Source organism: Cupressus sempervirens, chromosome 2, assembly GCF_028749045.1.
Source record: "Cupressus sempervirens isolate cs-2001-9-10 chromosome 2, ASM2874904v1, whole genome shotgun sequence".
Lineage (NCBI taxonomy): Eukaryota > Viridiplantae > Streptophyta > Pinopsida > Cupressales > Cupressaceae > Cupressus > Cupressus sempervirens.
This window is the reverse complement of record NC_143119.1, coordinates 567060369-567080368: the sequence shown is the minus strand read 5'-3', so window position 1 is coordinate 567080368 and position 20000 is coordinate 567060369.

Genomic DNA, 20000 nt, shown 5'->3' with positions numbered 1-20000 from the left:
ACCGTTTCAAAATCTGACATATCCATCCGCCCTGACAGCGGCGTTGAATCAATGAGGGGGGCACGGAAGAGGCTCGCGGCAACCACCTCTCCCGTTGTAGCCGCGATAGGCACACAAAATATTTTGCTAGAGCGCCAAGCACCCACCTCATGCCTAGAGACAAGGGCTCGCCATTAGATCAACTTCGAAATCGCTGAACAGACGCGCTGTAGAGTGGCAACCGCTGCCAAGTCTCTTCCGTAGTTGCGTCGGTCGAGTGATCGAAGAACGTGATCTAAGAGAGGGTCCAAGCATAGGCATTCGTTGGGGGATTCGCGCCGATGGCATAAATTTATGCAATACCCGAGCAACACCGGACGGAGGTGCTAGACGAGGGCTCCCATTTTAGATCGAGTTTTAAAATCACCGAGTAGACGCGGTGAGGGCTGGCAACCGCTGCCAAACCTTTTTCCGAAATTGCGCCAGCTGAGTGACAAGAAAACATGATCTAAAGGAGAGTCCAGGAATAGCACCCTCGAGGGTGGGCTTCATGCCCCTCTAATTGATTCAACGTCGCCGTCCACCGTTTCAAAATCTGACATATCCATCCGCCCTGACAGCGGCGTTGAATCAATGAGGGGGGCACGGGAGAGGCTCGTGGCAACCACCTCTCCCCTTGTAGCCGCGATAGGCACACAAAAAGATTTTGCTAGAGCGCCAACCACCCACCTCATGCCTAGAGACAAGGGCTCGCCATTAGATCAACTTCGAAATCGTAGAACAGACGCGCTGTAGAATGGCAACCGCTGCCAAGTCTCTTCTGTAATTGCGTCGGTTGAGTGATCGAAAAAGGTGATCTAAGAGAGGGTCCCAGCGTAGGGCATTCATTGGGGTAATAGCGCCGATGGCAAAAATTTGTGCAATACCCGCGCAACACCGGACGGAGGTGCTAGACGAGGGCTCCTGTTTTAGATCGAGTTTTAAAATCACAAAGAAGACGCGGTGAGGGCTGGCAACCGCTGCCAAACCTTTTTCTGAAATTGCGCCAGCTGAGTGACAAGAAAACATGATCTAAAGGAGAGTCCAGGAATAGCACCCTCGAAGGTGGGCTTCATGCCCTTCTAATTGATTCAACGTCGGCGTCCACCGTTTCAAAATCCGACATATCCATCCGCCCTGACAGCGGCGTTGAATCAATGAGCTGGGCACGGGAGAGGCTCGCAGCAACCACCTCTCCCATTGTAGCCGTGATAGGCTCGCAAAAAATTTTGCTAGAGCGCCAAGTACCCACCTCATGGCTATAGACAAGGGCTCGCCATTAGATCAACTTCAAAATCGCAGAACGGACGCGGTGTAGAATGGCAACCGCTGCCAAGTCTCTTCCGTAATTGCGTCGGTCGAGTGATCGAAGAAGGTGATCTAAGAGAGGGTCCAAGTGTGTAGGCATTCGTTGGGGGATTCGCGCCGATGGCAAAAATTTGTGCAATACCCGAGCAACACCGGACGGAGGTGCAAGACGAGGGCTTCCGTTTTAGATCGAGTTTTAAAATCACCAAGTAGACGCGGTGAGGGGCTGGCAACCGCTGCCAAACCTTTTTCCGAAATTGCGCCAGCTGAGTGACAAGAATACATGATCTAAAGGAGAGTCCAGGAAAATAGCACCCTCGAGGGTGGGCTTCATGCCCCTCTAATTGATTCAACGTCGCCGTCCACCGTTTCAAAATCCGACATTTCCATCCGCCCTGACAGCGGCGTTGAATCAATGAGGGGGGCACGGGAGAGGCTCGCGGCAACCATCTCTCCCCTTGTAGCCGCGATAGGCACGCAAAAAATTTTGCTAGAGCGCCAAGCACCCAACTCATGCCTAGAGACAAGGGCTCGCCATTAGATCAACTTCGAAATCACTTAACAGACGTGCTGTAGAATGGCAACCGCTGCCAAGTCTCTTTCGTAGTTGCGTCGGTCGAGTGATCGAAGAAGGTGATCTAAGAGAGGGTCCAAGCGTAGGCATTCGTTGGGGGATTCGCACCGATGGCATAAATTTATGCAATACCTGAGCAAAACCGGACGGAGGTGCTAGACGAGGGCTCCCGTTTTAGATCGAGTTTTAAAATCACCGAGTAGACGCGGTGAGGGCTGGCAACCGCTGCCAAACCTTTTTCCAAAATTGCGCCAGCTGAGTGACAAGAAAACATGATCTAAAGGAGAGTCCAGGAATAGCACCCTCGAGGGTGGGCTTGATGCCCCTCTAATTGATTCAACGTCGCCATCCACCGTTTCAAAATCCGACATATCCATCCGCCCTGACAGCGGCGTTGAATCAATGAGGGGGGCACGGAAGAGGATCGCGGCAACCACCTCTCCTGTTGTAGCCGCGATAGGCACGCAAAATATTTTGCTAGAGCGCCAAGCACCCACCTCATGCCTAGAGACAAGGGCTCGCCATTAGATCAACTTCGAAATCGCTGAACAGACGCGCTGTAGAGTGGCAACCGCTGCCAAGTCTCTTCCGTAGTTGCGTCGGTTGAGTGATCGAAGAACGTGATCTAAGAGAGGGTCCAAACGTAGGCATTCATTGGGGGATTCGCGCCGATGGCATAAATTTATGCAATACCCGAGCAACACCTGACGGAGGTGCTAGACGAGGGCTCCCGTTTTAGATCGAGTTTTAAAATCACCGAGTAGACGCGGTGAGGGCTGGCAACCGCTGCCAAACCTTTTTCCGAAATTGCGCCAGCTGAGTGACAAGAAAACATGATCTAAAGGAGAGTCCAGGAATAGCACCCTCGAGGGTGGGCTTCATGCCCCTCTAATTGATTCAACATCGCCGTCCACCGTTTCAAAATCCGACATATCCATCCGCCCTGACAGCGGCGTTGAATCAATGAGGGGGGCACGGGAGAGGCTCGTGGCAACCACCTCTCCCCTTGTAGCCGCGATAGGCACGCAAAAAAATTTTGCTAGAGCGCCAACCACCCACCTCATGCCTAGAGACAAGGGCTCGCCATTAGATCAACTTCGAAATCGCTGAACAGACGCGCTGTAGAATGCCAACCGCTGCCAAGTCTCTTCCGTAGTTGCGTCGGTCGAGTGATCGAAGAAGGTGATCTAAGAGAGGGTCCAAGCGTAGGCATTCGTTGGGGGATTCGCGCCGACGGCATAATTTTATGCAATACCCGAGCAACACCGGACGGAGGTGCTAGACGAGGGCTCCCGTTTTAGATCGAGTTTTAAAATCACCAAGTAGACGCGGTGAGGGATGGCAACCGCTGTGAAACCTTTTTCGGAAATTGCGCCAGCTGAGTGAGAAGAAAACATGATCTAAAGGAGAGTCGAGGAATAGCACATCCGGGGTGGGCTTCATGCCCCTCTAATTGATTCAACGTCGGCGTCCACCGTTTCAAAATCCGACATATCCATCCGCCTTGACACCGGCGTTGAATCAATGAGGGGGGCACGGGAGAGGCTCGCGGCAACCACCTCTCCTATATAAGCTATTAGTGTGAGGCTCGCTCTGCATTAGAAATTAGCGAACACACCGACATCCGCCTTAAAAATCCAAATCCTTTAAAATTCCTACCAAACAGCCATTCACGACCCAATTTTTTATGGGGTCGGCAGAGGAGCAAAAGATTGTCATCGGTTAGGAGATGTGAGTTCATGGAGCCGAGGGACTGAAATGGTCATCGAGCTCATCCGATCAACTGGATGAATTTCACCTTGAAGGGGCCCAATCCAAAAGTTCCGGAGGTCATCTCCTGGAACTCTCGAGAACAAGGCCCATCTTACATGCAAACTCTGCTACTGCGCAAACATAGGTTGCAATTAAAGAGAAATTGTGAGGCCGTCACAATGGCCCGAGGCCAATGGCTCCGACTAAGTCAATTTTCTCTTGCAATCACCATGCCGCCGTTCACAGAGAGATATCCCCATTCACCTGTGACGCGACGCACAATCCAATGTCTAGACGCGAGCTCGCCCTTGAAAGAAAGACCACTTTCCAAGACATCCCCCGATGACACATTGGAACGTCAACCGCTGTCGAACCATTCCCAATGTTGTGCCGATCGAGTTGGCACAGAGGTGACCTTAGGGAGCTCCCGCGTAGCAATCGGGATGTGCTTTCGTGCCCATCTCTCACAAAAACCAATGTTAGCTATGGACAAATTTGGAATCCAAGGGCTCGCATCCATCGATATCGTCGGCACTGGGTCTATATATTCAAAGGCCACGGAGAGGTTCCGATAAGAGAAGCTCCCCTGCTCACTCGCACAAACATCCCAAATTCTAGACACAAGCTCCCGCCCCCTTAGCATCGCTCTCCAGATCACCGCAATGACACATTGGAACGACAACCGCTGTCGAACAACTCCCGAAATTGTGGCAATGGAGTGAGAAAGAAGAGCATCTTTGGGGAGGCGCGCATAGCAAACGGGCTGTGCTGCTGCTTCATTCCGCTCTTATATAGATCCGAAATCGTTGATTTCGTTTGGAATCCGAGGCTGCATTCGTCCTTGCTCAAACAAGCAATGGCTCTTCTAATCGAATGGCCACGGGGAGCTTCCGATAACAAAGGCTCCCTTGTCACTCGTGATGCGCAGGCCAACTGCTAGACGACGGGTCGCCCTTCAGATCGCTGCCCAGGCAACCACCACAACGGCACCATTGGAACGACAACCGCTGCCGAACCATTCTAAAAATTTTGTGCCAAAGAAGTTGTTGCGTAGAGAACGACTCTGGGGAGAGAGCCCTCGCATAGCAAAATTGGGATGGCTTCACGGCCCTCCCAATAGAAACGATGCTGGTGCCAATATTCCAAAAATCCGAATAACGTGTCTTTCGCGAACACCAGCACTGATTTCTATTGGGAAGGGTCGCCGAGAACTTTTGTTATCAAAGCTCCCATTGTAGCCGCGATAGGCACACAAAAAATTGCTAGAGCCCCAAGCACCCACCTCATGGCTAGACAAGGGCTCGCCATTAGTAGATCAACTTCGAAATCGCTGAACAGATGCGCTGTGGAATGGCAATTGCTGCCAAGCCTCTTCCGTAATTGCGTCGGTCGAGTGATCGAAGAAGGTGATCTAAGACAGAGTCCAAGGCTAGGGATTCATTGGGGGATTCGCGCCGATAGCAACAAATTATGCAATACCCGAGCAACACCGGACGGAGGTGCTAGACGAGGGCTCCCGTTTTAGATCGAGTTTTAAAATCACCAAGTAGACGCGGTGAGGGCTGGCAACCGCTGCCAAACCTTTTTCCGAAATTGCACCAGCTGAGTGACAAGAAAACATGATCTAAAGGAGAGTCCAGGAATAGCACCCTCCAGGGTGGGCTTCATGCCCCTCTAATTGATTCAACGTCGCCGTCCACCGTTTCAAAATCCGACATATTCATCCGCCCTGACAGCGGCGTTGAATCAATGAGGGGGGCACGGGAGAGGCTTGCGGCAACCACCTCTCCCGTTGTAGCCGCGATAGGCACGCAAAAAATTTTGCTAGAGCGCCAAGCACCCACCTCATGCCTAGAGACAAGGGCTCGCCATTAGATCAACTTCAAAATCGCTGAACAGACGCGCTGTAGAATGGCAACCGCTGCCAAGTCTCTTCCGTAGTTGCGTCGGTCGAGTGATTGAAGAAGGTGATCTAAGAGAGGGTCCAAGCGTAGGCATTCGTTGGGGGATTCCCGCCGATGGCATAAATTTATGCAATACCCGAGCAACACCGGACGGAGGTGCTAGACGAGGTCTCCCGTTTTAGATCGAGTTTTAAAATCACCGAGCAGACGCGGTGAGGGCTGGCAACCGCTGCCAAACCTTTTTCCGAAATTGCGCCAGCTGAGTGACAAGAAAACATGATCTAAACGAGAGTCCAGGAATAGCACCCTCGAGGGTGGGCTTCATGCCCCTCTAATTGATTCAACGTCGGCGTCCACCGTTTCAAAATCCGACATATCCATCCGCCCTGACAGCGGCGTTGAATCAATGAGGGGGGCACGGGAGAGGCTCGCGGCAACCACCTCTCCCGTTGTAGCCGCGATAGGCACGCAAAAAATTTTGCTAGAGCGCCAAGCACCCACCTCATGGCTAGAGACAAGGGCTCGCCATTAGATCAACTTCGAAATCGCTGAACAGACGCGCTGTAGAATGGCAACCGCTGCCAAGTCTCTTCCGTAGTTGCGTCGGTCAAGTGATCGAAGAAGGTGATCTAAGAGAGGGTCCAAGCGTAGGCATTCGGTGGGGGATTCGCGCCGATGGCATAAATTTATGCAATACCCGAGCAACACCGGACGGAGGTGCTAGACGAGGGCTCCCGTTTTAGATCGAGTTTTAAAATCACCGAGTAGACGCGGTGAGGGCTGGCAACCGCTGCCAAACCTTTTTTCGAAATTGCGCCAGCTGAGTGACAAGAAAACATGATCTAAAGGAGAGTCCAGGAATAGCACCCTCGAGGGTGGGCTTCATGCCCCTCTAATTGATTCAACGTCGCCGTCCACCGTTTCAAAATCCGACATATCCATCCGCCATGACAGCGGCGTTGAATCAATGAGGGGGGCACGGGAGAGGCTCGCGGCAACCACCTCTCCCCTTGTAGCCGCGATAGGCACGCAAAAAATTTTTGCTAGAGTGCCAACCACCCACCTCATGCCTAGAGACAAGGGCTCGCCATTAGATCAACTTCGAAATCGCTGAACAGACGCGCTGTAGAATGGCAACCGCTGCTAAGTCTCTTCCGTAGTTGCGTCGGTCGAGTGATCGAAGAAGGTGATCTAAGAGAGGGTCCAAGCGTGTAGGCATTCGTTGGGGGATTCGCGCCGATGGCATAAATTTATGCAATACCCGAGCAACACCGGACGGAGGTGCTAGACGAGGGCTCCCATTTTAGATCGAGTTTTAAAATCACCGAGTAGACGCGGTGAGGGCTGGCAACCGCTGCCAAACCTTTTTCCGAAATTGTGCCAGCTGAGTGACAAGAAAACATGATCTAAACGAGAGTCCAGGAATAGCACCCTCGAGGGTGGGCTTCATGCCCCTCTAATTGATTCAACGTCGCCGTCCACCGTTTCAAAATCCGACATATCCATCCGCCATGACAGCGGCGTTGAATCAATGAGGGGGGCACGGGAGAGGCTCGCGGCAACCACCTCTCCCCTTGTAGCCGTGATAGGCACGCAAAAAATTTTTGCTAGAGCGCCAACCACCCACCTCATGCCTAGAGACAGGGGCTCGCCATTAGATCAACTTCGAAATCGCTGAACAGACGCGCTGTAGAATGGCAACCGCTGCGAAGTCTCTTCCGTAGTTGCATCGGTCGAGTGATCGAAGAAGGTGATCTAAGAGAGGGTCCAAGCGTGTAGGCATTCGTTAGTGGATTCGCGCCGATGGCATAAATTTATGCAATACCCGAGCAACACCGAACGGAGGTGCTAGATGAGGTCTCCCGTTTTAGATCGAGTTTTAAAATCACCCAGTAGACGCGGTGAGGGCTGGCAACCGCTGCCAAACCATTTTCCAAAATTGTGCCAGCTGAGTGACAAGAAAACATGATCTAAAGGAGAGCCCAGGAATAGCACCCTCGAGGGTGGGCTTCATGCCCCTCTAATTGATTCAACGTCGGCGTCCACCGTTTAAAAATCCGACATATCCATCTGCCCTGACAGCGGCGTTGAATCAATGAGGGGGGCACGGGAGAGGCTCGCGGTAACCACCTCTCTCGTTGTAGCCGCGATAGGCACGCAAAAAATTTTGCTAGAGCGCCAAGCACCCACCTCATGGCTAGAGACAAGGGCTTGCCATTAGATCAACTTCAAAATCGCTGAACAGACGCGCTGTAGAATGGCAACCGCTGCCAAGTCTCTTCCGTAGTTGCATCGGTCGAGTGATCGAAGAAGGTGATCTAAGCGAGGGTCCAAGCGTAGGCATTCGTTGGGGGATTCGCGCCGATGGCATAAATTTATGCAATACCCGAGCAACACCGGACGGAGGTGCTAGACGAGGGCTCCCGTTTTAGATCGAGTTTTAAAATCACCAAGTAGACGCGGTGAGGGCTGGCAACCGCTGGCCAAACCTTTTTCCAAAATTGCACCAGCTGAGTGACAAGAAAACATGATCTAAAGGAGAGTCCAGGAATAGCACCCTCGAGGGTGGGCTTCATGCCCCTCTAATTGATTCAACGTCGGCGTCCACCGTTTCAAAATCTGACATATCCATCCGCCCTGACAGCGGTGTTGAATCAATGAGGGGGGCACGGGAGAGGCTCGCGGCAACCACCTCTCCCCTTGTAGCCGCGATAGGCATGCAAAAAATTTTGCTAGAGCGCCAACCACCCACCTCATGGCTAGAGACAAGGGCTCACCATTAGATCAACTTCGAAATCGCTGAACAGACGCGCTGTAGAATGGCAACCGCTGCCAAGTCTCTTCTGTAGTTGTGTCGGTCGAGTGATCGAAGAAGGTGATCTAAGAGAGGGTCCAAGCGTAGGCATTCGTTGGGGGATTCGCGCCGTTGGCATAATTTTACGCAATACCCGAGCAACACCGGACGGAGGTGCTAGGCGAGGGCTCCCGTTTTAGATCGAGTTTTAAAATCACCAAGTAGACGCGGTGAGGGATGGCAACCGCTGCCAAACCTTTTTCCGAAATTGCGCCAGCTGAGTGAGAAGAAAACATGATCTAAAAGGAGAGTCGAGGAATAGCACATCCAGGGTGGGCTTCATGCCCCTCTAATTGATTCAACGTCGGCGTCCACCATTTCAAAATCTGACATATCCATCCGCCTTGACACCAGCGTTGAATCAATGAGAGGGGCACGGGAGAGGCTCGCGGCAACCACCTCTCCTATATAAGCTATTAGTGCGAGGCTCGCTCTGCATTAGACATTAGCGAACACACCGACATCCGCCTTAAAAATCCAAATCCTTTAAAATTCCTACCAAACAACCATTCACGACCCAATTTTTTATGAGGTCGGCAGAGGAGCAAAAGATTGTCATCGATTAGGAGATGTGAGTTCATGGAGCCGAGGGACTGAAATGGTCATCGAGCTCATCCGATCAACTGGATGAATTTCACTTTGAAGGGGCCCAATCCAAAAGTTCCGGAGGTCATCTCCTGGAACTCTCGAGAACAAGGCCCATCTTACATGCAAACTCTGCTACTGCGCAAACATAGGTTGCAATTAAAGAGAAATTGCGAGGCCGTCACAATGGCCCGAGGCCAATGGCTCCGACTAAGTCAATTTTCTCTTGCAATCACCATGCCGCCGTTCACAGAGAGATCTCCCCATCCACTTGTGATGCGACGCACAGTCCAAGTGCTAGACGCGAGCTCGCCCTTGAAAGAAAGACCACTTTCCAAGACATCCCCCAAGACATCCCCCATTCACTTGTGACGCGACGCACAACCCAAGTGCTAGACGCAAGCTCGCCCTTGAAAGAAAGACCACTTTCCAAGACATCCCCCGATGACACATTGGAACGACAACCGCTGTCGAACCATTCCCAATGTTGTGCCGATCGAGTTTGCATAGAGGCGACCTTAGGGAGCTCCCGCGTAGCAATCAGGATGTTCTTTCATACCCATCTCTCACAAAAACCAATCTTAGCTGTGAACAGATTTCGCCGCAATGACACCATTGGAACGACGACCGCTGTCGAACAACTCCCGAATTTGTGCCCCGATGGAGTGAGAAAGAATAGCAACTTTGGGGAGCCGCGCATCGCAAACGGGCTGGCTGCTGCTTCATTCCGCTCCTATATATAGATCCGATGTCGTTGATTTCGTTCGGAATCCGAGGCTGCATTCGTCCTTGCTCACACAAGCAATGGCTCTTCTCATCGAATGGCCACGGGGAGCTTCCGATCAAAAAGGCTCCCTTGTCACTCGTGACGCGCAGCCCAACTGCTTTCTGAAATTGCGCCAACTTGAGTGACAAGAAAACATGATCTAAAGGAGAGTCGAGGAATAGCACCTCGAGGGTGGGCTTCATGCCCCTCCAATTGATTCAACGTCGGCGTCCACCGTTTCAAAATCTGACATTTCCATCCACCTCGACACCGCCGTTGAATCAATGAGAGGGGCACGGGAGAGGTTCGCGGCAACAACCTCTCCTATATAAGCTATTAGTGCGAGGCTCACTCTGCATTAGAAATTAGCGAACACGCCGACATCCGCCATAAAAATCCAAATCGTTGAAAATTCTGACCAAACAGCCATCCACGACCCAATTTATTATGAGGTCGTCTAAGGAGCAAAAGATTGTCGTCGGTTAGGAGATGTGAATTCATGGAGCCAAGGGACTGAAATGGTCATCGAGCTCATCCGATCAACTGGATGAATTTCACCTTGAAGGGGCCCAATCCAAAAGTTCCGGAGGTCATCTCCTGGAACTCTCAAGAACAAGGACCATCTTACTTGCAAACTCTGCTACTGCGCAAACATAGGTTGCAATTAAAGAGAAATTGCCAGGCCATCACAGTGGCCCGAGGCCAATGCTCCGACTAAGTCAATTTTCTCTTGCAATCACCATGCCGCCGTTCACAGAGAGATCTCCCCATTCACTTGCGACGCGACGCACAATCCAAGTGATAGACGCGAGCTCGCCCTTGAAAGGCCAGGCCACTTTCCAAGACATCCCCCGATGACACATTGGAACGACAACCGCTGTCAAACCATTCCCAATGTTGTGCCGATCGAGTTGGCACAGAGGCGACCTTAGGGAGCTCCCGCGTAGCAATCAGGATGTGCTTTCGTACCCATCTCTCACAAAAACCAATCTTAGCTGTGAACAAATTTAGAATCCAAGGCTCGTATCCATCGATATCGTCGGCACTGGGTCTATATATTCAAAGGCCACGGAGAGGTTCCGATAAGAGAAGCTCCCCTGCTCGCTCGCACAAACATCCCAAATGCTAGACACAAGCTCCCGCCCTTAGCATCGCTCTCCGGATCGCCGCAATGACACATTGGAACGACAACCGCTGTCGAACAACTCCCAAATTTGTGCCGATGGAGTGAGAAAGACGAGCAACTTTGGGGAGCCGTGCATGGCAAACGGGCTGCTGCTTCATTCCGCTCTTATATATAGATCCGATGTCGTTGATTTCGTTTGGAATCCGAGGCTGCATTCGTCCTTGCTCACACAAGCAATGGCTCTTCTCATCGAATGGTCACGGGGAGCTTCCGATTACAAAGGCTCCCTTGTCACCCGTGATGCGCAGCCCAACTGCTAGACGACGGCTCGCCCTTCAGATCGCTGCCCAGGCAACCACCACAACGGCACCATTGGAACGACAACCGCTGCCGAACCATTCCGAAATTTTTTTGCCAAAGAAGTTGTTGCAAAGAGAACGACTCTGGGGAGAGAACCCTCGCATAGCAAAATCGGGATGGCTTCACGGTAGCTGGATGGGATTTGAATTCATGGAGCCAAGGGAGTGAAATGGTCATCGAGCTCATCCGATCAACTGGATGAATTTCACCTTGAAGGGGCCCAATCCAAAAGTTCCGGAGGTCATCTCCTGGAACTGTCAAGAACAAAGGCCAATCTTACATGCAAACTCTGCTACTGCGCAAACATAGGTTGCAATTATAGAGAAATTGCAAGGCCGTCACAATGGCCCAAGGCCAATGCTCCGACTACTAAGTCAATTTTCTCTTGCAATCACCATGCCGCCGTTCACAGAGAGATCTCCCCATTCACTTGTGACGACGCACAATCCAAGTGCTAGATGTGATCTCGCACTTGAAAGGCCGCGTTCCAAGACATCCCGATGACACATTGGAACGAAAACCGCTGTCGAACCATTCCCAATGTTGTGCCGATCGAGTTGGCACAGAGGCGATCTTAGGGAGCTCCCACGAATTGATCGGGAAGTGCTTTCGTACCCATCTCTCACAAAAACCAATGTTAGCTGAACAATTTTAGAATCCAAGGCTCGTATCCATCGATATCGTCGGCACTGGGTCTATATTCAAAGGCCACAGAGAGGTTCCGATAAGAGAAGCTCCCCTGCTCTCTTGCACAAACATCCCCAAATGCTAGACGCAAGCTCCCGCCCTTAGCATCGCTCTCCAGATCACCGCAATGACACATTGGAACGACAACCGCTGTCGAACAACTCCCGAATTTTTGCCGATGGAGTGAGAAAGAAGAGCCAGATCGGGTCGACGAAAACAGCTAAGCCAGATCGGGTCGGCCAGCATGGCTCGGCCACCATTTTTCGTCGAGAGCTTTCAATATTAAAGCTCCCATGTAGCAGCGATAAGTACACCACGACAAAATTGCTAGAGCGCCGAGCACCCATAGCAAATTGCCATTATACCAAGCAACGTCGGAGTGCTAGACAAGGGCTCACGTTTAGATCAAGTTTTAAAATCACCAAAAAGACACGCCATGGATCGGCAACCGCTGCCTCACCTTTTCCAAAATTGAGTCATCGGTAAACATGATCTAAAGGAGAGCCGAGGAAAAGCACTGAGATCGCTTCATGCCCCTTTCATTCATTCAACATCAGCATAAACCGTTTGAAAACCCAACAATCCGATCCGCCTAGACACCAATGTTGAATCAATGAAAGGGGCATGGGAGAGGCTCGCGGCAACAACCTCTCCTATATAAGCTATTAGTGCGAGGCTCGCTCTGCATTAGAAATCTGTGACAGCGCGGACAAAATCCTTAAAAATCCAATTCAATGAAAAATGTGACAAAACAGCCATCCACGACACCGTTTTTGGGGCTCGCCCAGATCGGCTCGGCCAGAATGGCTCACCCAGATCGGCTCAGCCAGCATGGCTCGGCCAGATCGGCTCGGCCAGCATGGTGACTTGCTGACTCGGTGAGAGTACTTCGAACTGTCAAGAACAAAGGCCAATCTAACATGCAAACTCTGCTACTGCACAAACATAGGTTGCAATTATAGAGAAATTGCAAGGCCGTCACAATGGCCCGAGGCCAACGCTCCGACTACTAAGTCAATTTTCTCTTGCAATCGCCATGCCGCCGTTCACAAAGAGATCTCCCCATTCACTTGTGACGACGCACAATTCAAGTGCTAGACGCGAGCTCGCCCTTGAAAGGCCGCGTTCCAAGACATCCCGATGACACATTGGAACGACAACCGCTGTCGAACCATTCCCAACGTTGTGCCGATCGAGTTGGCACGGAGGCGATCTTAGGGAACTCCCGCGTATCGATCGGGAAGTGCTTTCGTACCCATCTCTCACAAAAACCAATGTTAGCTGAACAATTTTATAATCCAAGGCTCGTATCCATCGATATCGTCGGCACTGGGTCTATATTCAAAGGCCACGGAGAGGTTCCGATAAGAGAAGCTCCCTTGCTCGCTTGCACAAACATCCACAAATGCTAGACGCAAGCTCCCGCACTTAGCATCGCTCTCCAGATCACCGCAATGACACATTGGAACGACAACCGCTATCGAACAACTCCCGAATTTGTGCCGATGGAGTGAGAAAGAAGAGCCAGATCGGGTCGACGAAAACGGCTAAGCCAGATCGGGTCGGCCAGCATGGCTCGGCCACCATTTTTCGCCGAGAGCTTTCGATATTAAAGCTCCCATGTAGCCGCGATAAGTACACCATGACAAATTGCTAGAGCGCCGAGCACCCATAGCAAATTGCCATTATACCAAGCAACGCCGGAGTGCTAGACAAGGGCTCACGTTTAGATCAATTTTTAAAACCACCAAAAACACACGCCATGGATCGGCAACCGCTGCCTCACCTTTTCCAAAATTGAGTCATCGGAAAACATGATCTAAAGGAGAGCCGAGGAAAAGCACTGAGATCGCTTCATGCCCCTTTCATTCATTCAACATCGGCATACACCGTTTGAAAACCCAACAATCCGATCCGCCTAGACACCAATGTTGAATGAATGAAAGGGGCACGGGAGAGGCTCGCAGGAACAACCTCTCCTATATAAGCTATTAGTACGAGGCTCGCTCTGCATTAGAAATCTGCGACAGCGCGGACAACTCCCTTAAAAATCCAATTCAATGAAAAATGTGACCAAACAGCCATCCACGACACCGTTTTTGGAGCTCGCCCAGATCGGCTCGGCCAGAATGGCTCGCCCAGATCGGCTCGGCCAGATCGGCTCGGCTAGCATGGTGACTTGCTGACTCGGTGAGAGTACTTCGAACTGTCAAGAACAAAGGCCAATCTAACATGCAAACTCTGCTACTGCGCAAACATAGGTTGCAATTATAGAGAAATTGCAAGGCCGTCACAATGGCCCGAGGCCAATGCTCCGACTACTAAGTCAATTTTCTCTTGCAATCGCCATGCCGCCGTTCACAGAGAGATCTCCCCATTCACTTGTGACGACGCACAATTCAAGTGCTAGACGCGAGCTCGCCCTTGACAGGCCGTGTTCCAAGACATCCCGATGACACATTGGAACGACAACCGCTGTCGAACCATTCCCAATGTTGTGTCGATCGAGTTGGCACAGAGGCGATCTTAGGGAACTCCCGCGTATCGATCGGGAAGTGCTTTCGTACCCATCTCTCACAAAAACCAATGTTAGCTGAACAATTTTATAATCCAAGGCTCGAATCCATCGATATCGTCGGCACTGGGTCTATATTCAAAGGCCACGGAGAGGTTTCGATAAAAGAAGCTCCCATGCTTGCTTGCACAAACATCCCCAAATGCTAGACGCAAGCTCCCGCACTTAGCATCGCTCTCCAGATCACCGCAATGACACATTGGAATGACAACCACTGTCGAACAACTCCCGAATTTGTGCCGATGGAGTGAGAAACGAGAGCCAGATCGGGTCGACGAAAACGGCTAAGCCAGATCGGGTTGGCCAGCATGGCTCGGCCACCATTTTTCGCCGAGAGCTTTCGATATTAAAGCTCCCATGTAGCCGCGATAAGTACACCATGACAAATTGCTAGAGCGCCGAGCACCCATAGAAAATTGCCATTATACCAAGCAACGCCGGAGTGCTAGACAAGGGCTCACGTTTAGATCAAGTTTTAAAACCACCAAAAACACACGCCATGGACAAGGGCTCCCGCACTTAGCATCGCTCTCCAGATCACCGCAATGACACATTGGAACGACAACCGCTGTCGAACAACTCCCGAATTTGTGCCGATGGAGTGAGAAACGAGAGCCAGATCGGGTCGACGAAAATGGCTAAGCCAGATCGGGTCGGCCAGCATGGCTCGGCCACCATTTTTCGCCGAGAGCTTTCGATATTAAAGCTCCCATGTAGCCGCGATAAGTACACCATGACAAATTGCTAGAGCGCCGAGCACCCATAGCAAATTGCCATTATACCAAGCAACGCCGGAGTGCTAGACAAGGGCTCACGTTTAGATCAAGTTTTAAAACCACCAAAAACACACGCCATGGATCGGCAACCGCTGCCTCACCTTTTCCAAAATTGAGTCATCGAAAAACATGATCTAAAGGAGAGCCGAGGAAAAGCACTGAGATCGCTTGAAGCCCCTTTCATTCATTCAACATCGGCATACACCATTTGAAAACCCAACAATCCGATCCGCCTAGACACCAATGTTGAATGAATGAAAGGGGCACGGGAGAGGCTCGCGGCAACAACCTCTCCTATATAAGCTATTAGTGCGAGGCTCGCTCTGCATTAGAAATCTGCGACAGCGCGGACAACTCCCTTAAAAATCCAATTCAATGAAAAATGTGACCAAACAGCCATCCACGACACCATTTTTGGAGCTCGCCCAGATTGGCTCGGCCAGAATGGCTCACCCAGATCGGCTCGGCCAGCATGGCTCGCCCAGATCTGCTCGGCCAACTTGGCTCGGCCAGCATGGCTCGCCCAGATCGGCTCGGCCAGATCGGGTCGGCTAGCATGGTGACTTGGTGACTCGGTGAGAGTACTTGGAACCGTCAAGAACAAAGGCCAATCTTACATGCAAACTCTGCTACTGCGCAAACATAGGTTGCAATTATAGAGAAATTGCAAGGCCATCATAATGGACCGAGGCCAATGCTCCGACTACTAAGTCAATTTTCTCTTGCAATCGCCATGCCGCCGTTCACAAAGAGATCTCCCCATTCACTTGTGACGACGCACAATCCAAGTGCTAGACGCGAGCTCGCCCTTGAAAGGCTGAGTTCCAAGACATCCCGATGACACATTGGAACGACAACCGCTGTCGAACCATTCCCAATGTTGTGCCGATCGAGTTGGCACAGAGGCGACCAAACAGCCATCCACGACACCATTTTTGGAGCTCGGCCAGAACGGCTAGCCCAGATCGACTCGGCCAGCATGGCTCGGCCAGAATGGCTCGGCCAGCATGGCTCGGCAAGAACGGCTCGCCCAGATCAGCTCGGCCAGAACGGCTCGGCCAGCATGGCTCGGCCAGAACGGCTCGCCCAGATCGGCTCGGCCAGCATGGCTCGGCCAGAACGGCTCGGCCAGATCGGGACGGTGACTTGATGAACGCACTTAGAGAGTCGGCTTCGCGGGGTGACTTGATGAAAGGACTTAAAGAGTCGACTTGGCGGGGTGACTCGATGAACGAACTTAGAGGGTCGACTTTGCGGGGTGACTCGATGAACGGACCTAAAGACTTGACTTGGTGAGAGTACTCGGTGGGGTGACCTGATGAACAGACTTAGAGAGTCGACTTGGTGAGAGTCCTTGGTGGGCCGACCTGGTTGGGTGACTTCGTGAACTGACTTAAAGAGTCGACTTGGTGGGGTGACTTGATGAACGGACTTCAAGGGTCGACTTGGCGAGGTGACTTGATGAACGGTCCTAAAGAGTTGACTTGGTGAGAGTACTTGGTGTGGTGACTTGATGAAAAGACTTAAAGAGTCGAATTGGTGAGAGTAATTTGTGGGCTGACCTGGCGGGGTGGCTTGATGAATGAACTTAAAGAGTCGACTTGGTGGGGTGACTTGATGAACCCACTTGAAGGGTCGACTTGGTGGGGTGACTCTATGAACGGACCTAAAGAGTTGACTTGGTGAGAGTACTTTGTGGGGTGACTCGACGAAAGGACTTAAAGAGTTGACTTGGTGAGAGTACTTGGTGGCTCAACTTTATGAGCAAACTTAAAGAGTCCACTTGGTGAGAGTGGGCCTAACGGGGCGAGTTGGTGGGGCGACTTGGCGAGCGGTATTAGAGAGCCGACGTGGTGAGGCGACTCGGCGAGTTGGTTCGTTGAGATGACATGGTGAGCTGACTTGGCGAGTCGACCTGGCGAGCGAACTTAAAGAGTCGACTTGGCAACGTACTCGAGTCGACTTGGTGAGGCGACCTGGCGAGCGGGCTCAAAGAGTCAACATGGTGAGGCGACTCATGGTGAGGAGCTATCCTTGAGGCAACTTGGTGGGCCTACTTGATTAGTCGACTTGGTGAGCCGACCTGACGAGCTGACACGGTGAGCGGGCTTAAAGAGGCGACGACTTGGTGGGGTAACTCGGCAAGCCAACTTATCGAGGCGAGATGGTGAGTCGACTTGGTGAGCTGACTTGGTGAGCGCACTTAAAGAGTCAACTTCGTGAGGTGACTCGGCGAGTTAGCCCATTGATGCGACTTGGGCGGGCCGACCTGGCGAACGAACTTAAAGAGGCGACTTGGGCGGGCTGACCTGGTGAGCGAACTTAAAGAGTTGACTTGGCAACGTACTTGAACAACCAACTTGGTGAGCTGACATGGTGAGTGGGCTTAGAGAAGCAACTCGGCGGGGCGACTTGATGAACGGACTTAAAGGGTCGACTTGGCGGGGTGACTCGATGAACGGACCTAAAGAGTTGACTTGGTGAGAGTACTTGGCGGGGTGAACTGATGAACGGACTTAAAGAGTCGACTTGGTGGGAGTACTTGGTGGGCCGACTTGATGAACGGACTTATAGAGTCGACTTGGTGAGAGTAGTTGTTCTGGTGACTTGATGAATGCACTTAGAGAGTCGGCTTGGCGGGGTGACTTGATGAAAGGACTTAAAGAGTCGACTTGGCGGGGTGACTCGATGAACGAACTTAGAGGGTCGACTTTGCGGGGTGACTCGATGAACGGACCTAAAGAGTTGACTTGGTGAGAGTACTCAGTGGGGTGACCTGATGAACAGACTTAGAGAGTCGACTTGGTGAGAGTCCTTGGTGGGCCGACCTGGTTGGGTGACTTCGTGAACTGACTTAAAGAGTCGACTTGGTGGGGTGACTTGATGAACGGACTTCAAGGGTCGACTTGGCGAGGTGACTTGATGAACGGTCCTAAAGAGTTGACTTGGTGAGAGTACTTGGTGTGGTGACTTGATGAAAAGACTTAAAGAGTCGAATTGGTGAGAGTACTTGGTGGGGTGACTTGATGAACGCACTTGAAGGGTCGACCTGGTGGGGTGACTTTATGAACGGACCTAAAGAGTTGACGTGGTGAGAGTGCTTGGTGGGGTGACTTGATGAACATAGTTAAAGAGTCGACTTGGTGAGAGTAGTTGGTCGGGTGACTTGATGAACGCACTCGAAGAATCGACTTGGTTAGAGTACTTGGTGGGGTGACTTGATGAACGGACTTAAAGATTCGACTTGGTGGGCTGACCTGGCGGGGTGACTTGATGAACGAACTTAGAGAGTCGACTTGGTGAGAGTACTTGGTGACTTGGTGGGCCGACCTGGCCGGGTGACTTGATGAACAAACTTAAAGAGTCGACTTGGCGAGAGTACTCGGTGGGCTGACCTGGTCACGTGACTTGATGAACGGACTTAAAGATTCGACTTGGTGGGCCGACCTGGCGGAGTGACTTGATGAACGGACTTAGAGAGTCGACTTGGTGGGTCGAGCTAGCGGGGTGACTTGGTGAGAGTACTTGGTGGGCTGACCTGGCAGGGTGACTTGATGAACGAACTTAGAGAGTCAACTTTGTGAGAGTACTTGGTGGGTCGAACTGGCGGGGTGACTTGATGAACGAACTTAAAGAGTCGACCTGGTGACAGAACTTGGTGGGCCGAGCTGGCGGGGCGAATTGATGAACGAACCTAAAGAGTCAACTTTGTGAGAGTACGTGGTGGGCCGACCTGGCGGGGTGAGTTGATGACCGAACTTAAAGGGTCGACTTGGTGAGAGTACTTGGTGGGCCGACCTGGCGGGGCGACTTGATGAACGAACTTAAAGAGTCGACTTGGTGAGAGTACTCGGTGGGGTGACCTGATGAACAAACCTAAAGAGTCGACCTGGTGAGAGTACTTGGTGGGCCGACCTGGCGGGGTGACTTGGTGAGAAAACTTAAAGAGTCGACTTGGTGAGAGCAGTTGGTGGGCTGACCTGGCGGGGTGACTTGATGAACGAACTTAAAGAGTCGACCTGGTGGGCCGACTTGGCAGAGTGACTTCATGAACGAACTTAAAGAGTCCACTTGGTGGGCCGACCTGGCGGGGTGACTTGATGAACGAACTTAAAGAGTCGACTCGGTGAGAGTAATTTGTGGGCTGACCTGGCGGGGTGGCTTGATGAATGAACTTAAAGAGTCGACTTGGTGGGGTGACTTGATGAACCCACTTGAAGGGTTGACTTGGTGGGGTGACTCTATGAACGGACCTAAAGAGTTGACTTGGTGAGAGTACTTGGTGGGGTGACTCGACGAAAGGACTTAAAGAGTCGACTTGGTGAGAGTACTTGGTGGCTCGACTTTATGAGCAGACTTAAAGAGTCCACTTGGTGAGAGTGGGCCTAACGGGGCGAGTTGGTGGGGCGACTTGGCGAGCGGTATTAGAGAGCCGACGTGGTGAGGCGACTCGGCGAGTTGGTTCGTTGAGATGACATGGTGAGCTGACTTGGCGAGTCGACCTGGCGAGCGAACTTAAAGAGTCAACTTGGCAACGTACTCGAGTCGACTTGGTGAGGCGACCTGGCGAGCGGGCTCAAAGAGTCAACATGGTGAGGCGACTCATGGTGAGGAGCTATCCTTGAGGTGACTTGGTGGGCCTACTTGATTAGTCGACTTGGTGAGCCGACCTGACGAGCTGACACGGTGAGCGGGCTTAAAGAGGCGACGACTTG